Source organism: Pseudophryne corroboree, chromosome 10 (assembly GCF_028390025.1).
Source record: "Pseudophryne corroboree isolate aPseCor3 chromosome 10, aPseCor3.hap2, whole genome shotgun sequence".
NCBI lineage: Eukaryota > Metazoa > Chordata > Amphibia > Anura > Myobatrachidae > Pseudophryne > Pseudophryne corroboree.
In genome coordinates this window covers 138756873-138774544 of record NC_086453.1, presented here as the reverse complement: position 1 = coordinate 138774544, position 17672 = coordinate 138756873, and the positions used below count along the sequence as shown (strand labels likewise).

Here is a 17672-nt window from a genome sequence, read left to right as displayed (position 1 = left end):
GTCCACTCCCGGAATGAACACTGCTGACAGTGCTATCACATGATTCTCCGCCCAGCGAAGAATCCTTGCCACTTCCATCATTGCCCTCCTGCTTCTTGTGCCGCCCTGTCTGTTTACGTGGGCGACTGCCGTGATGTTGTCCGACTGGATCAACACCGGCTGACCCTGAAGCAGAGGTCTTGCCTGACTTAGGGCATTGTAAATGGCCCTTAGTTCCAGGATATTTATGTGAAGTGACGTTTCCATGCTTGACCACAAGCCCTGGAAATTTCTTCCCTGTGTGACTGCTCCCCAGCCTCTCAGGCTGGCATCCGTGGTCACCAGGACCCAATCCTGAATGCCGAATCTGCGGCCCTCTAGGAGATGAGCACTCTGTAACCACCACAGGAGAGACACCCTTGTCCTTGGAGACAGGGTTATCCGCTGATGCATTTGAAGATGCGATCCGGACCATTTGTCCAGCAGATCCCACTGAAAAGTTCTTGCGTGGAATCTGCCGAATGGAATCGCTTCGTAAGAAGCCACCATCTTTCCCAGGACCCTTGTGCATTGATGTACTGACACTTGGCCTGGTCTTAGGAGGTTCCTGACTAGGTCGGATAACTCCTTGGCTTTCTCCTCCGGGAGAAACACCTTTTTCTGTACTGTGTCCAGAATCATCCCTAGGAACAGCAGACGTGTCGTCGGAATCAGCTGCGATTTTGGAATATTTAGAATCCATCCGTGCTGTCGTAGTACTACTTGAGATAGTGCTACTCCGACCTCTAACTGTTCTCTGGACCTTGCCCTTATCAGGAGATCGTCCAAGTAAGGGATAATTAAGACGCCTTTTCTTCGAAGAAGAATCATCATTTCGGCCATTACCTTGGTAAAGACCCGGGGTGCCGTGGACAATCCAAACGGCAGCGTCTGAAACTGATAGTGACAGTTCTGTACCACAAACCTGAGGTACCCTTGGTGAGAAGGGCAAATTGGGACATGGAGGTAAGCATCCTTGATGTCCAGAGACACCATATAGTCCCCTTCTTCCAGGTTCGCTATCACTGCTCTGAGTGACTCCATCTTGAACTTGAACCTTTTTATGTAAGTGTTCAAGGATTTCAGATTTAAAATGGGTCTCACCGAGCCGTCCGGCTTCGGTACCACAAACAGCGTGGAATAATACCCCTTTCCCTGTTGTAGGAGGGGTACCTTGATTATCACCTGCTGGGAATACAGCTTGTGAATGGCTTCCAATACCGCCTCCCTGTCGGGGGGAGACGTTGGTAAAGCAGACTTCAGGAACCGGCGAGGGGGAGACGTCTCGAATTCCAATTTGTACCCCTGAGATACTACCTGCAGGATCCAGGGGTCCACTTGCGAGTGAGCCCACTGCGTGCTGAAATTCTTGAGACGGGCCCCCACCGTGCCTGAGTCCGCTTGTAAGGCCCCAGCGTCATGCTGAGGACTTGGCAGAAGCGGGGGAGGGCTTCTGTTCGTGGGAAGAGGCTGTCTGCTGCAGTCTTTTTCCCCTTCCTCTGCCCCGGGGCAGATATGAGTGGCCTTTTGCCCGCTTGCCCTTATGGGGACGAAAGGACTGAGCCTGAAAAGACGGTATCTTTTTCTGCTGCGAGGTGACTTGGGGTAAAAAGGTGGATTTTCCAGCCGTTGCCGTGGCCACCAGGTCCGATAGACCGACCCCAAATAACTCCTCCCCTTTATACGGCAATACTTCCATATGCCGTTTGGAATCCGCATCCCCTGACCACTGTCGCGTCCATAATCCTCTTCTGGCAGAAATGGACATCGCACTTACTCTTGATGCCAGAGTGCAAATATCCCTCTGTGCATCTCGCATATATAGAAATGCATCCTTTAAATGCTCTATAGTCAATAATATATTGTCCCTGTCCAGGGTATCAATATTTTCAGTCAGGGAATCCGACCAAGCCACCCCAGCACTGCACATCCAGGCTGAGGCGATTGCTGGTCGCAGTATAATACCAGTATGTGTGTATATACTTTTAAGGATATTTTCCAGCTTCCTATCAGCTGGTTCCTTGAGGGCGGCCGTATCAGGGGACGGTAACGCCACTTGTTTTGATAAGCGTGTGAGCGCCTTATCTACGCTAGGGGGTGTTTCCCAACGCGCCCTAACCTCTGGCGGGAAAGGGTATAATGCCAATAACTTTTTAGAAATTAGCAGTTTTTTATCGGGGGAAACCCACGCTTCATCACACACCTCATTTAATTCATCTGATTCGGGAAAAACTACGGGTAGTTTTTTCACACCCCACATAATACCCTTTTTTGTGGTACTTGTAGTATCAGAAATGTTCAAAACCTCCTTCATTGCCGTGATCATGTAACGTGTGGCCCTACTGGAAAATACGTTTGTTTCCTCACCGTCGACACTGGAGTCAGTGTCCGTGTCTGTGTCTGTATCGACCTGAGGTAACGGGCGCTTTAGAGCCCCTGACGATGTTTGAGACGCCTGTACAGGTATTAACTGATTTGCCGGCTGTCTCATGTCGTCAACAGTCTTTTGTAAAGTGCTGACACTATCACGTAATTCTTTCCATAAGACCATCCAGTCAGGTGTCGACTCCCTAGGGGGTGACATCACTAACACAGGCAATTGCTCCGCCTCCACACCATTTTCCTCCTCATACATGTCGACACAATGTACCGACACACAGCACACACACAGGGAATGCTCTGATAGAGGACAGGACCCCACTAGCCCTTTGGGGAGACAGAGGGAGAGTTTGCCAGCACACACCAGAGCGCTATATATATACAGGGATAACCTTATATAAGTGTTTTTCCCTAATATAGCTGCTGTATATATTTTTATATGCCAATTTAGTGCCCCCCCTCTCTTGTTTTACCCTGTTTCTGTAGTGCAGGACTGCAGGGGAGAGTCAGGGAGCCTTCCTCCAACGGAGCTGTGAGGAAAAAATGGCGCCAGTGTGCTGAGGAGATAGGCTCCGCCCCTTTTTCGGCGGCCTTTCTCCCGCTTTTTTATGTAAAAATAGGCAGGGGTTAAATACATCCATATAGCCCAGGAGCTATAGGTGATGTATTTTTTGCCAAAAAAGGTGTTTTTATTGCGTCTCAGGGCGCCCCCCCCCCCAGCGCCCTGCACCCTCAGTGACCGGAGTGTGAAGTGTGCTGAGAGCAATGGCGCACAGCTGCGGTGCTGTGCGCTACCTTAGTGAAGACAGGACGTCTTCTGCCGCCGATTTTCCGGACCTCTTCAGTCTTCTAGCTCTGTAAGGGGGACGGCGGCGCGGCTCCGGGACCCATCCATGGCTGGGCCTGTGATCGTCCCTCTGGAGCTAATGTCCAGTAGCCTAAGAAGCCCAATCCACTCTGCACGCAGGTGAGTTCGCTTCTTCTCCCCTTAGTCCCTCGATGCAGTGAGCCTGTTGCCAGCAGGTCTCGCTGAAAATAAAAAAACCTATTTAAACTTTTACTCTAAGCAGCTCAGGAGAGCCACCTAGATTGCACCCTTCTCGTTCGGGCACAAAATCTTAACTAAGGCTTGGAGGAGGGTCATAGGGGGAGGAGCCAGTGCACACCAGGTAGTCCTAAAGCTTTTTACTTTTGTGCCCAGTCTCCTGCGGAGCCGCTATTCCCCATGGTCCTTTCGGAGTCCCCAGCATCCACTAGGACGTTAGAGAAATATCTGTTTCCTTGGAGCAAATATGAATAATAAACCAACCGGTTGCTGTTACTCACTGAGACGTAGTAATCTCTTACTGCACGGGATAGGTATTTGAAAGCCGCTTGTTATCACCCTGTGCATGGGTGAGACATCCGTCAGCGGTATAATCAGGTAAGAACCGTTCTCTTCAGTGCGGCACAGAGAGTGCGCCGGACCGCCGTGCAGATCCCCCAGCTCAACTGAGCAACGCCCAGCCGGGCAAGGTGTAACAATGTTCCAAATGCAGGGGAAGTGTGAGTGAGATGATTAAATCGCAAGCTGAATCATTCACCGGCAGCTTGTAACAAACGGTTAATACCGATAAGTATTGCGCTTCTTGGGACACTTAATGGTCAAAAGCGGCCCTTTCTTCTGTACCCTCAACGCGTTTCTCCGCACCTCAGGCGGCTTCTTCAAGAGGCAGAGTTCTTCTATGAGCACTATTTTAGTTCTTTTATACCTTGTCCCATTATAATCATTAGGAACAGGTGAGTATGGAGGCTCAACAGGTGCATTGGAATCTTAGCCTTCATACACAAATAACGTGTCACAGAGGTTTTGGTTAAACATGGTCAAATTTAAAAAACATTTATAGATAATTAAATTAAGTCATAAGACTGTCAATTTATCATAAAACAACATATATAAAAAAACATTTCTGTTATGCGGACAGAATCACTATAGTCCCATAGGGTTGCAGCCATACTAAAGATCTTTCTAGCAGCTGTATAATTATAATTTAATAATCTCCAACACCTGAGTGGGGGAAAGGAACATATGAGCATGTGTGCACATATGGTGGATTAAGTACACAGTACTATAGATAGCATAATTATAGTGGACATTAAATTTGTTATATCTTAATTTTATTCTTTATTTATGTTCATTATAAGAAATGTTAACATAGATAACTTATGTATAAAAGCATATCTACACATCACATCACATCCCTTCATATTGCTATCTTTGTGCGCTCAAACCTTAGTATAACATGGGACAATATAAACTACAAAGAAATATATATATATATATATATATATATATATATATATATACACACACATACATACATACATACATACACACGTGTAGAGAGAGATATATATATATATATTTTTATAATTTTTAGAGACTAATGCCTTCATCATATTAGCATATAAACTATTATATTCATTCCTATAGTCTCGGTCTGAAAATAGGAATGGTTATGTGGGTCAGCGGCCAGACTGACGTGCAGAATGGAAATCTGGCGTGTCACTAGCAATATAGCGGCAGCGCCAGGTCTGCTCGCAGTCATGGTCTCAAACCCAACAGAACCACTCCTTGGGCATTATAGATGACAAATAGAAAATATTAAAAATAAGGACAACAAAAGCTGAAAGGAGGAAGGTCTAGGGACCAATAATGTCAGATATGTGCAATACATTTTTCATTGCAGTAATCATGCATCGGATGGCCCTTGTGGACTGTACATTTGTCTCATCCTCATCTACACTGGAGTCAGACTCCGTGTCGACATCTGTGTCTGCCATCTGAGCTAGCGGGCGTTTATGAGCCCCTGATGGCCTCTGAGACGCCTGGGCAGGCGCGGGCTGAGAAGCCGGCTGTCCCAGGGCTGCTGCGTCATCAAACCTTTTATGTAAGGAGTTGACACTGTCTGTTATCACCTTCCACATATCCATCCACTCCGGTGTCGGCTCCGTCGGGGGCGACACCACACTTATTTGCTCCTGCTCCGCCTCCACGTAACCCTCCTCATCAAACATGTCGACACAGCCGTACCGACACACCGCACACACACAGGGAATGCTCTGACTGAGGACAGGACCCCACAGAAGTCCTTTGGGGAGACAGAGAGAGAGTATGCCAGCACACACCACAGCGCTATATAACACAGGGATTTACACTAACAAAGAGTGAATTTTTCCCAATAGCTGCTTATATCACCCTTTGCGCCTAAATTTATGTGTCCCCCCTCTCTTTTTTACCCTTGTTGTAGTGTATACTGCAGGGGAGAGCCTGGGGAGCGTCCTTCCAGCGGAGCTGTGAAGAGAAAATGGCGCCGGTGTGCTGAGGGAGAAAGCCCCGCCCCCTCCGCGGCGGGCTTCTCTAATAATGTTAATGGCGGGGGTTTAGGCACATATACAGTTTTATAAACTGTATTATGTGCAGTTTGCCAAAAGGTATACTAATTGCTGCCCAGGGCGCCCCCCCCCCCCCCCCCAGCGCCCTGCACCCTACAGTGACCGGAGCGTGTGGTGTGCTGTGGGAGCAATGGCGCACAGCTGCAGTGCTGTGCGCTACCTTAATGAAGACAGGAGTCTTCAGCCGCCGTTTTTCGTCGTCTTCCGTCTTCTAGCTCTGCAAGGGGGACGGCGGCGCGGCTCCGGGAACGGACGATCGAGGTCGGGCCCTGTGTTCGAACCCTCTGAAGCTAATGGTGTCCAGTAGGCTAAGAAGCACAAGCTAGCTGCAAGCAGGTAGGTTTGCTTCTCTCCCCTCAGTCCCTCGTAGCAGTGAGTCTGTTGCCAGCAGATCTCACTGAAAATAAAAAACCTAACAAATACTTTCTTTTCTAGCAAGCTCAGGAGAGCCCACTAGGAGCACCCAGCTCTGGCCAAGCACAGACTCTAACTGAGGTCTGGAGGAGGGGCATAGAGGGAGGAGCCAGTGCACACCAGATAGTACCTAATCTTTCTTTTAGAGTGCCCAGTCTCCTTCGGAGCCCGTCTATTCCCCATGGTCCTTACGGACAGGGGTTAAAGTGAGCCGGAAAGGGGCGGAACTGCGTTCCGTCAGTTCCACCAGGAGACGGAACGCAGTTCCGCCTCCCCCGGCTCACCTAACCCGATGTCCCGGGCGGCGCTGCAGGGAGATGCCGGGCGCCCGCTGAGATCGCGTTACCAGCGGGCGCCCGTCTCCCTCTCCGCAGCGGCTCCGGCTCTGTCAGTGCGCGCTATGGGAGAGACGTCATGACGTCTCTCCCATAGTGCCGAGGAGCGGGCGGCGAGAGAGGACTGCGGCGGGAGCGGGGCTTGGTAAGTATGGTGCTCCCCCCCTCCCTCCTATATGTGTACCACTAGCGGTGTTTCTACTGGGGGCTAGTTACTGGGGGGCTTTTACTACTGGGGGGCTTTACTACTGGGGCAAACTACAGAGGGGCAAAACTACTGGGGGGCTTTACTACTGGGGCAAACTACAGAGGGGAAAACTACTGGGGGGGCTTTACTACTGGGGCAAACTACAAAGGGGCAAACTACTGGGGGGCTTTAGTACTGGGGGCAAACTACTGGGGGGTTTTACTGCTGGGGCAAACTACAAGGGGCAAACTACTGGGAGCATTACTACAAGGGGGCAAGCTACAAAGGGGTAAACTACTGGCAGCATTACTACTGGGGGTTAAACTACAAGGGGGCATAATTACAGGAGCTAAACTACTGGGGGTATAACTACAAGGGGGCAAACTACTGGGGACATTACTAACTTTGGCAAACTACATGGGGGCTAAACTACAGGGGCTAAACAACTGGGGGCACAACTGCAGGGGGCATTACCACTGGGGGATAAACTACATGGGGCAAACTACATGAGGGCAAAACTACTGGGGGCATTACCACTCAGAGGCTAAACTAAAGGGGGGGGGGGGGGGGGGGGGGGGAGTAAATTGCTGGGGTCATAACTGCTGGGGCATTACCAGTATGGGCATGACTACTGGGGCTAAACGACTAGGGGCAATACTACACAGGGGCATTACCATTAAGGGCATTACTGATGGGGTGCACAGCTAATGAGGGCATTGTAAAGGGGGCACTTCATAAGGGGCACTACTGTTGGGGGCATTGCATAAGGGGCACTACTACTGTGGGCATTGTATAAGGGGTGCTACTGCTGGGGGCATTACTGTATGGGCCGACAAAGAATCTGCGTTCCCGGTCCGCCCTCCGTCGCTCCACCCCTACCATCGCCGCCGCACTGGAAGCCCAGGTTCCAGACTCCCAGCTGCAGCGGATCTGGGACCAGGCCGGCTTTATTATCCCTGCCGCTGCATCGAGCTCCTGTGACCGCGGCGCTACTAGTTCAAATCTGTCGCTGATTGGCTGCCGGTCCGCAGCAGTTTTGAAATATTAGCGCCATGGTCACAGGAGCTCGATGCCGCGGCAGGGATAATAAAGCCAGCCTGGTTCCAGATCCACTGCAGCCGCCCTCTTCTGCCGCCCCGCCCTCGGACCTCTGCGCACCCACAGCCTCCGCACTATCTCCGAGGCCCACAGCCTCCTCCACGTCACGCCTACCACAGCCTACTCATCCACAGCACCGCAGACCACCGCCGCTGCTAAACAGGTAATCTAACCTGCTGTCTTTCTCTCTCCCTAGTCCCTACTGTATTCCCTTGCTGTCACTTTCCATGTCCCTGCTGTCACTTTCCATGTCCCTGCTGTCACTCTATAATGTGAATTTCGGCTCATACCGTGTGCTATAATGTGAATTTCGGCTCATACCGTGTGCTATAATGTGAATTTCGGCTCATACCGTGTGCTATAATGTGAATTTCGGCTCATACCGTGTGCTATAATGTGAATTTCGGCTCATACAGTGTGCTATAATGTGAATTTCGGCTCATACTGTGTGCTATAATGTGAATTTCGGCTCATACTGTGTGCTATAATGTGAATTTCGGCTCATACTGTGTGGTATAATGTGAATTTCGGCTCATACTGTGTGGTGTAATGTGAATTTCGGCTCATACTGTGTGCTATAATGTGAATTTCGGCTCATACTGTGTGCTATAATGTGAATTTCGGCTCATACTGTGTGCTATAATGTGAATTTCGGCTCATACTGTGTGCTATAATGTGAATTTCGGCTCATACTGTGTGGTGTAATGTGAATTTCGGCTCATACTGTGTGCTATAATGTGAATTTCGGCTCATACTGTGTGCTATAATGTGAATTTCGGCTCATACTGTGTGCTATAATGTGAATTTCGGCTCATACTGTGTGCTGTAATGTGAATTTCGGCTAATACTGTGTGCTATAATGTGAATTTCGGCTCATACTGTGTGCTATAATGTGAATTTCGGCTCATACTGTGTGCTATAATGTGAATTTCGGCTCATACTGTGTGCTATAATGTGAATTTCGGCTCATACTGTGTGGTGTAATGTGAATTTCGGCTCATACCGTGTGCTATAATGTGAATTTCAGCTCATACTGTGTGGTGTAATGTGAATTTCGGCTCATACTGTGTGGTGTAATATGAATGTGGCTCATACTGTGTGGTATAAATGTGAATTTCGGCTCATACTGTGAGGTATAATGTGAAAGGGGTCCTACTATTGTGGTGCATAATGTGTATAAGGGGTATATGGTGTGGTAAACTACACTGAAGGGCACGCCCCCTTTTGCGTGGCTACGCCCCCTTGTCAGGAGTAATTGCACCCTTCACTTTTCCATACCCCCACTTCAAAATTTCCACTTGGGTACTACTACTGTGGGCATTATTACTATTGTGTGACCACGCCCCTTTCTTTTTGAGGCCACACCCCCTTTTTGCTGCGCGCGCAATACCTTTATTACATGGGCACCGTGGGGAGGGGGTGACCACCTCTCTAGGACCACTTTAAGCACTGCTTACGGAGTTCCCAGCATCCACTAGGACGTCAGAGAAAAGAACTTATATTGGAGAAAAGCTGTGACTGCTACATTGTAGCTAGGGAGACCAATCCCAGGATTTTACCCAAAAGGATTGGTGCCTCTAATCCTAAAATTTTGAGGATTGAGCTGCGCATGCACACATTTGTTGTAAACCTGTTCAGCCCTGAGCACTAGTACTCAGCGCAGACTAGGGGGCATGAAATAACATGTAATTACTCACCCGCTGCTCCCTGCTGTGCTCCTACCCCTGTGGTCTTGGTCCAGTGATTGGCAGCGTCTCCCTGGCTGCCTGTCACTGAAGCCCAATGTCTTGGTCCTCTGGTCCTCCCTCCACCTGCAGGGTCTTCACTGGGCTAGCTGCTGCTTGTTTCAAGTGGCTGGAGGTATCTCTCACTACCCGATGCTTCCCTGGCTGTTTGTCTGGAGTGAGGGGGCGGAATCTTTCTCCCCATGCTGGAAGTAGGAACAGATCTTCACACTATTTGTTTCCGCTGGTCTGCCTGAGGTGGCTGCACTACAAACAAGTTCCACCACCTGCTCTGCACTGTCTCGTTAACCCTTTCAGGTACTTGGCTCTCCTATTTAATTTTAGCTGAGCCTCTATCCCTCTGTGCCTTCTGTACAGCATTTAGTTCTCCTCTTCCCTGCTGTGAAGCCTCTGCCTGCTTCAACCTGCATTTTCCCCCCGTTTTGTATACACCCTTCTACAGTGTAACATGCCCTCGCCTGCTGTGTTACCAGGGTCCGCTCACTGTCACAGTACTCAGTCTGCTCTGATGGCCTGTCACACAGCTGCTCTAGTGTAAGACTGGGCCCGCTGGTGGTCATTACAATTATTTTATTCCTCTGGGAGTCTGAATTTAATTTCATTGATCAACTCAATCCTGGGTATCAATACTGAATCCTGAGATTGAAAAATGAGGCGTCCCTAATTGCAGCACTTCATACACAGATTCAGAGGCCAGTCCCACAGAGAGAACACAAACAAATAGGGCAAGAGAGGCTGCTGGGTGCGACTACAGCAATGAAGTATGAAGACACATCTGTGTATATAGAGACAGCAGCATCTGAGCTGCCGGAGAGAGGACATGGGGCAGAGGTATCATCCCCCCCCCCAGCTGCTGCAATGGGGCATCTCCGTGCTTCACACAAGTAGGAGGGGAAACTACAAATCCCAGCAAGCTCTACGTGCAGACACATCCGGATTATGGCAGCCACAGCTCTGCGAGACAGCATGGCTCTGCATTTACTAGCTCTGCCAGATAACAATGCTGGAACTTGTGGTTACACAACAGCTATCAAATCCCAGACAGCCCGTAGCTGCTACAGAGTAACTTCTGCAGTGTTATTCCCACTGACATGTATTCAGCAAACACAACACCTGCGGCAGAGGATCGAATACTCGGAGATACAGCATAACATACACACATTGTACAGCTGTTACCTGTGATTATGGGGTGATCTCTTTCCCTCAACTGCCGTGTGCCCGACCACTGCAGCCGCACCCAGCGCTGTTTTATTATATATAGTGCGCCGATCTCATCCAGGGCCAGGCTCTTCCAGAATCTTCTTCCGCCCGACACCCTGCCAGTGCCAGCCAACACTCACACATATGCACAGCGCCATCTTCCGGCCGTCCCCCGCACACTGGCACACAGCGCCATCTGCCGGCCAGTCTTCTCACCGCCCTCATCATACTGGACAGCTACAGTGCGAAGTGAAGTGTTTATAGTGCATCCCTCTATATCTATATTACTGACTGCTCATGTCATGTGACAGTGGTATAGAACAGTTACAGCCGCTAAGGCTATATAGCATTAACAAAACATACACAGTAAAAGCTGGGGTTTCAGTACATTGGGGAACATCACAGTTCTTTCTCTTACGTCCTAGTGGATACCGGTGAATAGTATATTACCTTGGGGTACAGATCGGGTCCACTGGAGCCTGGCACTTTAAGAATTGAATAGTGTGTACTGGCGGCTCCCCTCTATGCCCCTCATAGCAGACTCAGTTTAGAAAATGTGCCAAAGGAGCCGGGTGATTCTGTTGCTCTCCAGAGAGTTTTCTTCAGAAATGTATTTTAGTTTATTATTGTCAGGCACACTAGTTAGCAACCAGTCTGCCTGCGTTGTGGGACTTAGGGGGGGACCGAACCAACTTTCTAAAGAGTTAATGGTTCGTAATCCCAGCTGACAGGACACCATTAATTACCATACCACTGCTATGGCAGTATCGGCTTGTAGAGCCCTGTGGCTACGTCAATGGTCAGCAGATGCCGATTCCAAAAAGGGGTTGAAGATCTTCCTTTTACAGGTGATGCCTTGTTTGGGGAAGAACTAAACAAGTGGATATCTTAGGCAACTGCAGGTAAATCTACATATCTGTCGTCTGCCCCGCCACTTGCCAGGCGTCCCTATCCTGGACCCTCCTTGCAGTCCTTTCGGGTGGCCAGATTCAGAGGCAAACAAGAGGTGCTTCCAATGCTGCTAGAGGAACTTGTGGTATGTCCCATAAATCAGCAGCTGTTGGACCTGCGGACCAGGCCTCAGGATCCTCTTCTCCAAAGCCCTCTGCGTGACGGTTTGCCCCAGCAACAAGGCGACTTTCAGGTAGGTGGTCACCTTCAACACTTCACCCACATATGTGCAGGGTCCTGCCGGGACCCTTGGGTGAGTGTCCTCATATCCCAAGGATACTGGCTGGAATTCCAGGAACTCCCTCCTCTGAGATTCCTCAGGTCAGGCTTACCAGCTTCACAGGAAGCCAGAGTTTCCTTAAAGCAGGCAGTGCAAAAGCTGCTTTTTACAGGAGTTACTGTTTCAGTGCCTCCTCAACTGTACAAAAAGGGGTTTTACTCAAGTCTCTTTGATGTTACTAAGCCGGATGGCTTGGTGAGACCGATCTTGAACCTCAAATCCCTGAACCCGTATCTTCGGGTGTTCAAATTCAAGATGGAATCTCAAAGAGCTGTGATAGCGAATCTGGAGGAGGGGGGAGTTTCTGGTGTCCCTGGATATAAAGGACGCATACCTACATATCTCAATTTGGCCCCCTCATCAGGTGTTCCTCAGGTTCACGATTTTGGACCAGCATTTCCCGTTTCAGGCCATACCCTTTGGTCTCTCCACAGCCCCAAGGGTGTTCACAAAGGTCATGGTGAAAATGATGCTACAACTGCGCATGAGGGGTGTCCAAATAATTCCGTACCTGGACGATCTCATAAAGGCGATATCCAGGGAACAACTACTGCACAGTATCGACTTGACTACCAGTTTGCTTATGGATCACGTATGGATACTCAATTTCCAGAAGTCTCACTTGAAACCATATCAGAGAATTCAGTTCCTGGGGATGATCCTGGATACGGTGTCTCAGAAGGTTTACCTTCCTATGGACAAGGGCTTCGACTATTCAGTCTATGGTCCGGTTGGTGATGAAACCTCGCAAGGTCTCGATTCACCTTTGCATCCGCTTGCTGGGCAAGATGGTGGCCTCGTACGAGGCAATACAGTGTGGCAAGTTCCATGCGTGACCGTTTTAACTGGATTTGTTGGACAAATGGTCGGGATCTCACCTAATCATGCATCAGCATATCGCCCTATCACCGAAATCACGGCTCTCCCTGCTGTGGTGGATATAAGTTCCCCATAAGGTGGAGGGTCGGAGTTTCAACACCCAGTCATGAACATGGTTAACAACGGATGCCAGCCTTCGGGGTTGGGGGGCTGTGACTCAGGAAGTGCAGTTCCAGGGGACATGGTCCTTTCAGGAATCTACTCTTCCAATCAACATCCTGGAACTCAGGGCAATTTACAATGCTCTGATACAGGCTTCATACCTTCTTCAGAATCAGGCTATCCAGGTACAGTCGGACAACGCCACAGCAGTAGCATACATCAACCGACAGGGAGGAACCAGAAGCAGGGCCGCAATGCGAGAGGTGTCAAGAATACTCCTCTGGGCGGAAGCCAATGCAAGGGCCCTCTCAGCCGTTTACATTCCAGGTGTGGCCAACTGGGAGGCGGACTTTCTAAGCAGGCACAACCTCCATCCGGGGGAATAGGGCCTCCACCCTCAGTTGTTTCATCAACTTGTTCACCGATGGGTTTGTCCACAGATAGACCGGATGGCTTCTAATTTCAACAAGAAGCTTCGTCATTACTGTTCCAGAACGAGGGACCCGCAAGCGGTGGCGGTGGACGCTCTGACGACGCCATCGACTCACCAGTTCGTTTACCTGTTTCCTCCAGTTCTTCTAATACCAAGAGTTCTCAAAAGACTCAAAAAGGAAAGAGTTCAGGCAATTCTCATTGCCCCAGATTGGCCACGACGGGCCTGGAATGCGGACCTCCTGACCCCGTCATTGGAGGAATCCTGGCCTCTGCTGCTTCTCAAGGACCTTCTTCAGCAAGGACCGTTCATCTATCCAGACTTACAGTGGCTACGTTTGATGACCTGGAGATTGAGAGGGAAATTTTAACCAGGAAGGGTCTTCCATCCAAGGTGGTTTCTACTATGGTTCAGACCCGTAAGATGGTTACCTCCAAAACAGTACCACTGAATTTGCAAGAAATATGTTTCTTGGTGTGAGGGTCAAAAATGTTCTCCTGTGTAATTTCGTCTGGGCCGGTTTCTACTGTTCCTGCAAGCAGGAGTGGACAAGAGCCTACGATTAGGCTCTCTCAAGGTTCAGATCTCGGCTATGTCAATCTTCTTCCAGAAACAACTGGCGGTACTTCCTGAAGTAAAGACTCTTTTTAAGGGGGTGTTGCACATTCAGCCACCCTTTGTTCTTCCCACGGCTCCGTGGGACCTCAATGTGGTGTTGACCTGTCTCCAAGCGGATTGGTTCGAACCCTTGCATAAGGTTGCTTTAAAATACCTGAGGTGGAAGACAGTTATGTTACTGGCCTTGGCTTCGGCTCGGCAAGTGTCGGAATTAGGAGCCCATACTTGGTGTTTCATGAGGATAGGGTGGAGCTCAGACCTCGGCAACAATTTTTGCTGAAAGTGGTGTCGGCCTTTCATGTGAATCAACCTATTGGGGTTCCTGCGATATCCGACACTTCTGTTGCTCCAAAGTCCCTGGATGTGGTGAGGGCTTTGAGGATTTACATCAAAAGGACTGCTTGTCACAGGAAGTCTGACTCGCTTTTCGTCCTTTATGATGCTAAGAAGATTGGTCGTCCTGCCTCCAAGCAGTCCATTGCCCGTTGGCTTAAATTAACTATCCACCAGGCCTTTACTTCGGCTGCTCTGCTGCTACCTAGTTCGGTTCAGGCCCACTCCACAAGGTTGGTGGGTTCTTCCTGGGCGGCTGCCCGTGGCTTCTCGGTCGTACAGTTGTGCCGTGCAGCAACTTGGTTTGGTGTGACACCTTTGTTAAGTTTTACAGGTTTGACACCTTGGCCAAAGATGACCTTTGTCAGGCCCGGGTGTTTTTGTGAATCCGTTAACCCGGGACCAACCACAGGTGTAGGTGCTGGGCTATGAAGAAAGCAGGGAGGACAAAGAAAGTTCCGATTCATATATTTATTCAAAATAACAATTCAGTAAAGAGTTAACTGACAAGTTGTTAATCATCATATTATACTGAAGTATTGCAGGAATAATATGCAAGAGAAAACTCAAAAATACATAAAAGAAATGTTCATGGAAACATATGCAAAACAAGCTGATGAATAAATGTTGGATTGTCCAAATATAAACGAGCTTTGATGCTGAACTGCAGAATATGATTAACTGGATAATGCAGACATGAAGAGATAACTGTAAGGATTTGCAATGGAGTTTTGAGAGTTAACTGAGAGACTGTGAAGAATTATCCTTGTTATGACAACATAGCAAATATAAACAAGCTTTGATGCTGAACTGCAGAATGTTATTAACTGGATAATGCAGACATGAAGAGATAACTGTAATGATTTGCAATGGAGTTTTGAGAGTTAACTGAGAGACTGTGAAGAATTATCCTTGTTATGACAACATAGCAAATATAAACAAGCTGTGATGCTGAACTGCAGAATGTTATTAACTGGATAATGCAGACATGAAGAGATAACTGCAAGGATTTGCAATGGAGTTTTGAGAGTTAACTGAGAGACTGAAGAATTATCCTTGTTATGACAACATAGCAAATAAAAGTACTGAATTGGGTTACTTGCGGGTTCCGGAGATCACTGTGAAACTGTAGTAGAAGACAAGGTGATGAATGGGTTAAATGCAGAGTTGAACAAACGAACAGCTGAGAGAAACAGAATCCTCCAGACTTTGAATGATAGGCAGACTGACAAGGTAACCTCATGCAGGACACTGGGAATCCAACTATTTCCAATAGGAGTGCAATTAACTGACAGCACAGCAGAGAGCCGGTGGATCTTTCAGCAGTGAAGGCTGCAGACGGTCCTCTGGGAACGGAGGCGATATCTGGACCACGGGAATCACACAGGAATGCACGGAGAGAGCTCAGAGCTAGAGCACAGCTTTGATACAACAAAGCACTGGCCCAGAGTAACATAATCCCAGCCTACTTAAAGGCAGCACAAGCACGGGATTGGCTTACACCTGCCCACAGGTGTTTTCACAAGTGCTCTGTATTAGCTATTTGGTCTCCAACATGGCCACCTCCTATACAGCAGACACACCGCAGTGCCTTAGGCCATTTGGTCCCCGCACTCACAGTTCCCAGACTCTGCATTACCTGTGCCATTGATCACGCCGTGTCCCCACACGGGCGCACAGCACCGCGAGCAACCGCACTGGCAACGGATGAACCCCAGAACCCGCAGAGGTAAGAGACCGGTTCGTGACAGTACCCCCTCCTCTAAGGGTGGTCTCCGAACACCTTTGAACCTTATCAGGATTTTTAGAGAAGTATTTCTGTACCAGTCTTGGAGCATGAACATCTTCAGAGAAAACCCAGGATCTTTCCTCTGGACCGTAACCCTTCCAGTCGACCCGAAACTGTAAACGTCCATATCGGGAACGTGAGTCCACAATCTCTTTAACTTCAAATTCCTCATTCTGCAAAGAGTGAACTTTAGGAGATTTGGACTGGGTAGTACGGAACTTATTGAGAATCAAAGGCTTCAGTAAAGATGTATGAAAGGCGTTAGGAATTCTCAAAGACGGTGGCAACTTGACTTTGTATGACACAGGGTTGAGTACCTTAACAATGGGAAATGGACCAATAAACTTGAGAGCAAATTTCTTAGAAGGAACTTTGAACTTGAGATTGCGCGTAGAAATCCAAACTTGGTCTCCCACTTTGTAACTCGGTACAGCTTTACGTTTTCTATCTGCAAAAGATTTATAACGAGCGGAAGTTTTGACCAAGGACTTACGTACACAACTCCAGATGCTAGATAGACGTTGAAGCTCTTGATCTGCTGCTGGAACCTCTAGGGCTGGCAATGGATGAAACTCTGGTGGAGAACTTCTTGGACTCTTATGTTGGGCACATTTAGGACATGCTGCTATAAACTCTTGGACATCGGCTTTGAGACGTGGCCACCAATAAGACTGTTGAATAAATTTGAGAGTCTTTAGAACCCCAGGATGACCCATGAAGGAAGAGGAGTGAGCCCAGGTAAGCAGCCGTTTTCGAAGACTTGTAGCGACAAAGGTCTTGCCAGGCGGAGGAACTGGAGAGGTTCGAGTCATTAAGAAGGACGTAGGATTCACAATGGCTTGATTCGTGGTAGCATCATTTAATTCAGAAGAAGCAAAGGACCGGGAAAGGGCATCTGCCTTTTTGTTCTGAGACCCTGGACGATAGGTAAGTTTGAAATCAAATCGTGAGAAGAAAAGCGCCCATCGAGCTTGTCGTGGATTCAAACACTGAGCTGACTGCAGATACAGAAGATTCTTATGATCAGTATAAACTGTAATGCGATGTTGAGCTCCTTCTAGAAGGTATCTCCACTCCTCAAATGCCAACTTGATGGCAAGTAACTCTTGCTCACCGATTGCATAATTACGTTCTGCCGGGAGGAACTTACGGGAGAAATATCCGCAGGGATGGACCTTTTTATCTTCAAAGACTTGTGACAACACAGCTCCTACTGCTTCTGTAGATGCATGCACCTCTAATAGAAAGGGACGATTCAAATCAGGCTGTCGAAGAATGGGGGCTGACACAAAGGCTTGCTTTAAATCAGAGAAGGCTTTGATTGCTTCAGAAGACCAGTTCGTAGGATTTGCTCCCTTGCGAGTTAGGGCTGTGATAGGAGCAGCTAACGTAGAATAATTCTTAATGAATCTCCTATAGAAATTAGCAAAGACAAGAAATCGCTGAATCCCCTTGAGAGTTGTAGGAGTGGACCAA

General features: G+C 48.6%; 1 protein-coding gene across 2 annotated transcripts in view; it reads right to left on the bottom strand.

Moving 5' to 3' along the window:
* Positions 1–10942, bottom strand: part of HSPBP1 (HSPA (Hsp70) binding protein 1) — a 163625-nt gene extending 152683 nt beyond the window's left edge. Inside the window, exon 1 of one of the 2 annotated variants that reach the window (XM_063942814.1) lies at positions 10788–10942. The gene's annotated coding sequence lies outside the window, so the exon portion shown is untranslated. Of the gene's footprint in view, positions 1–9563; positions 9806–10787 lie in introns of those variants that run through there. The other variant, XM_063942815.1, reaches the window with a different exon arrangement.
* Positions 10943–17672: the final 6730 nt, after the last annotated feature.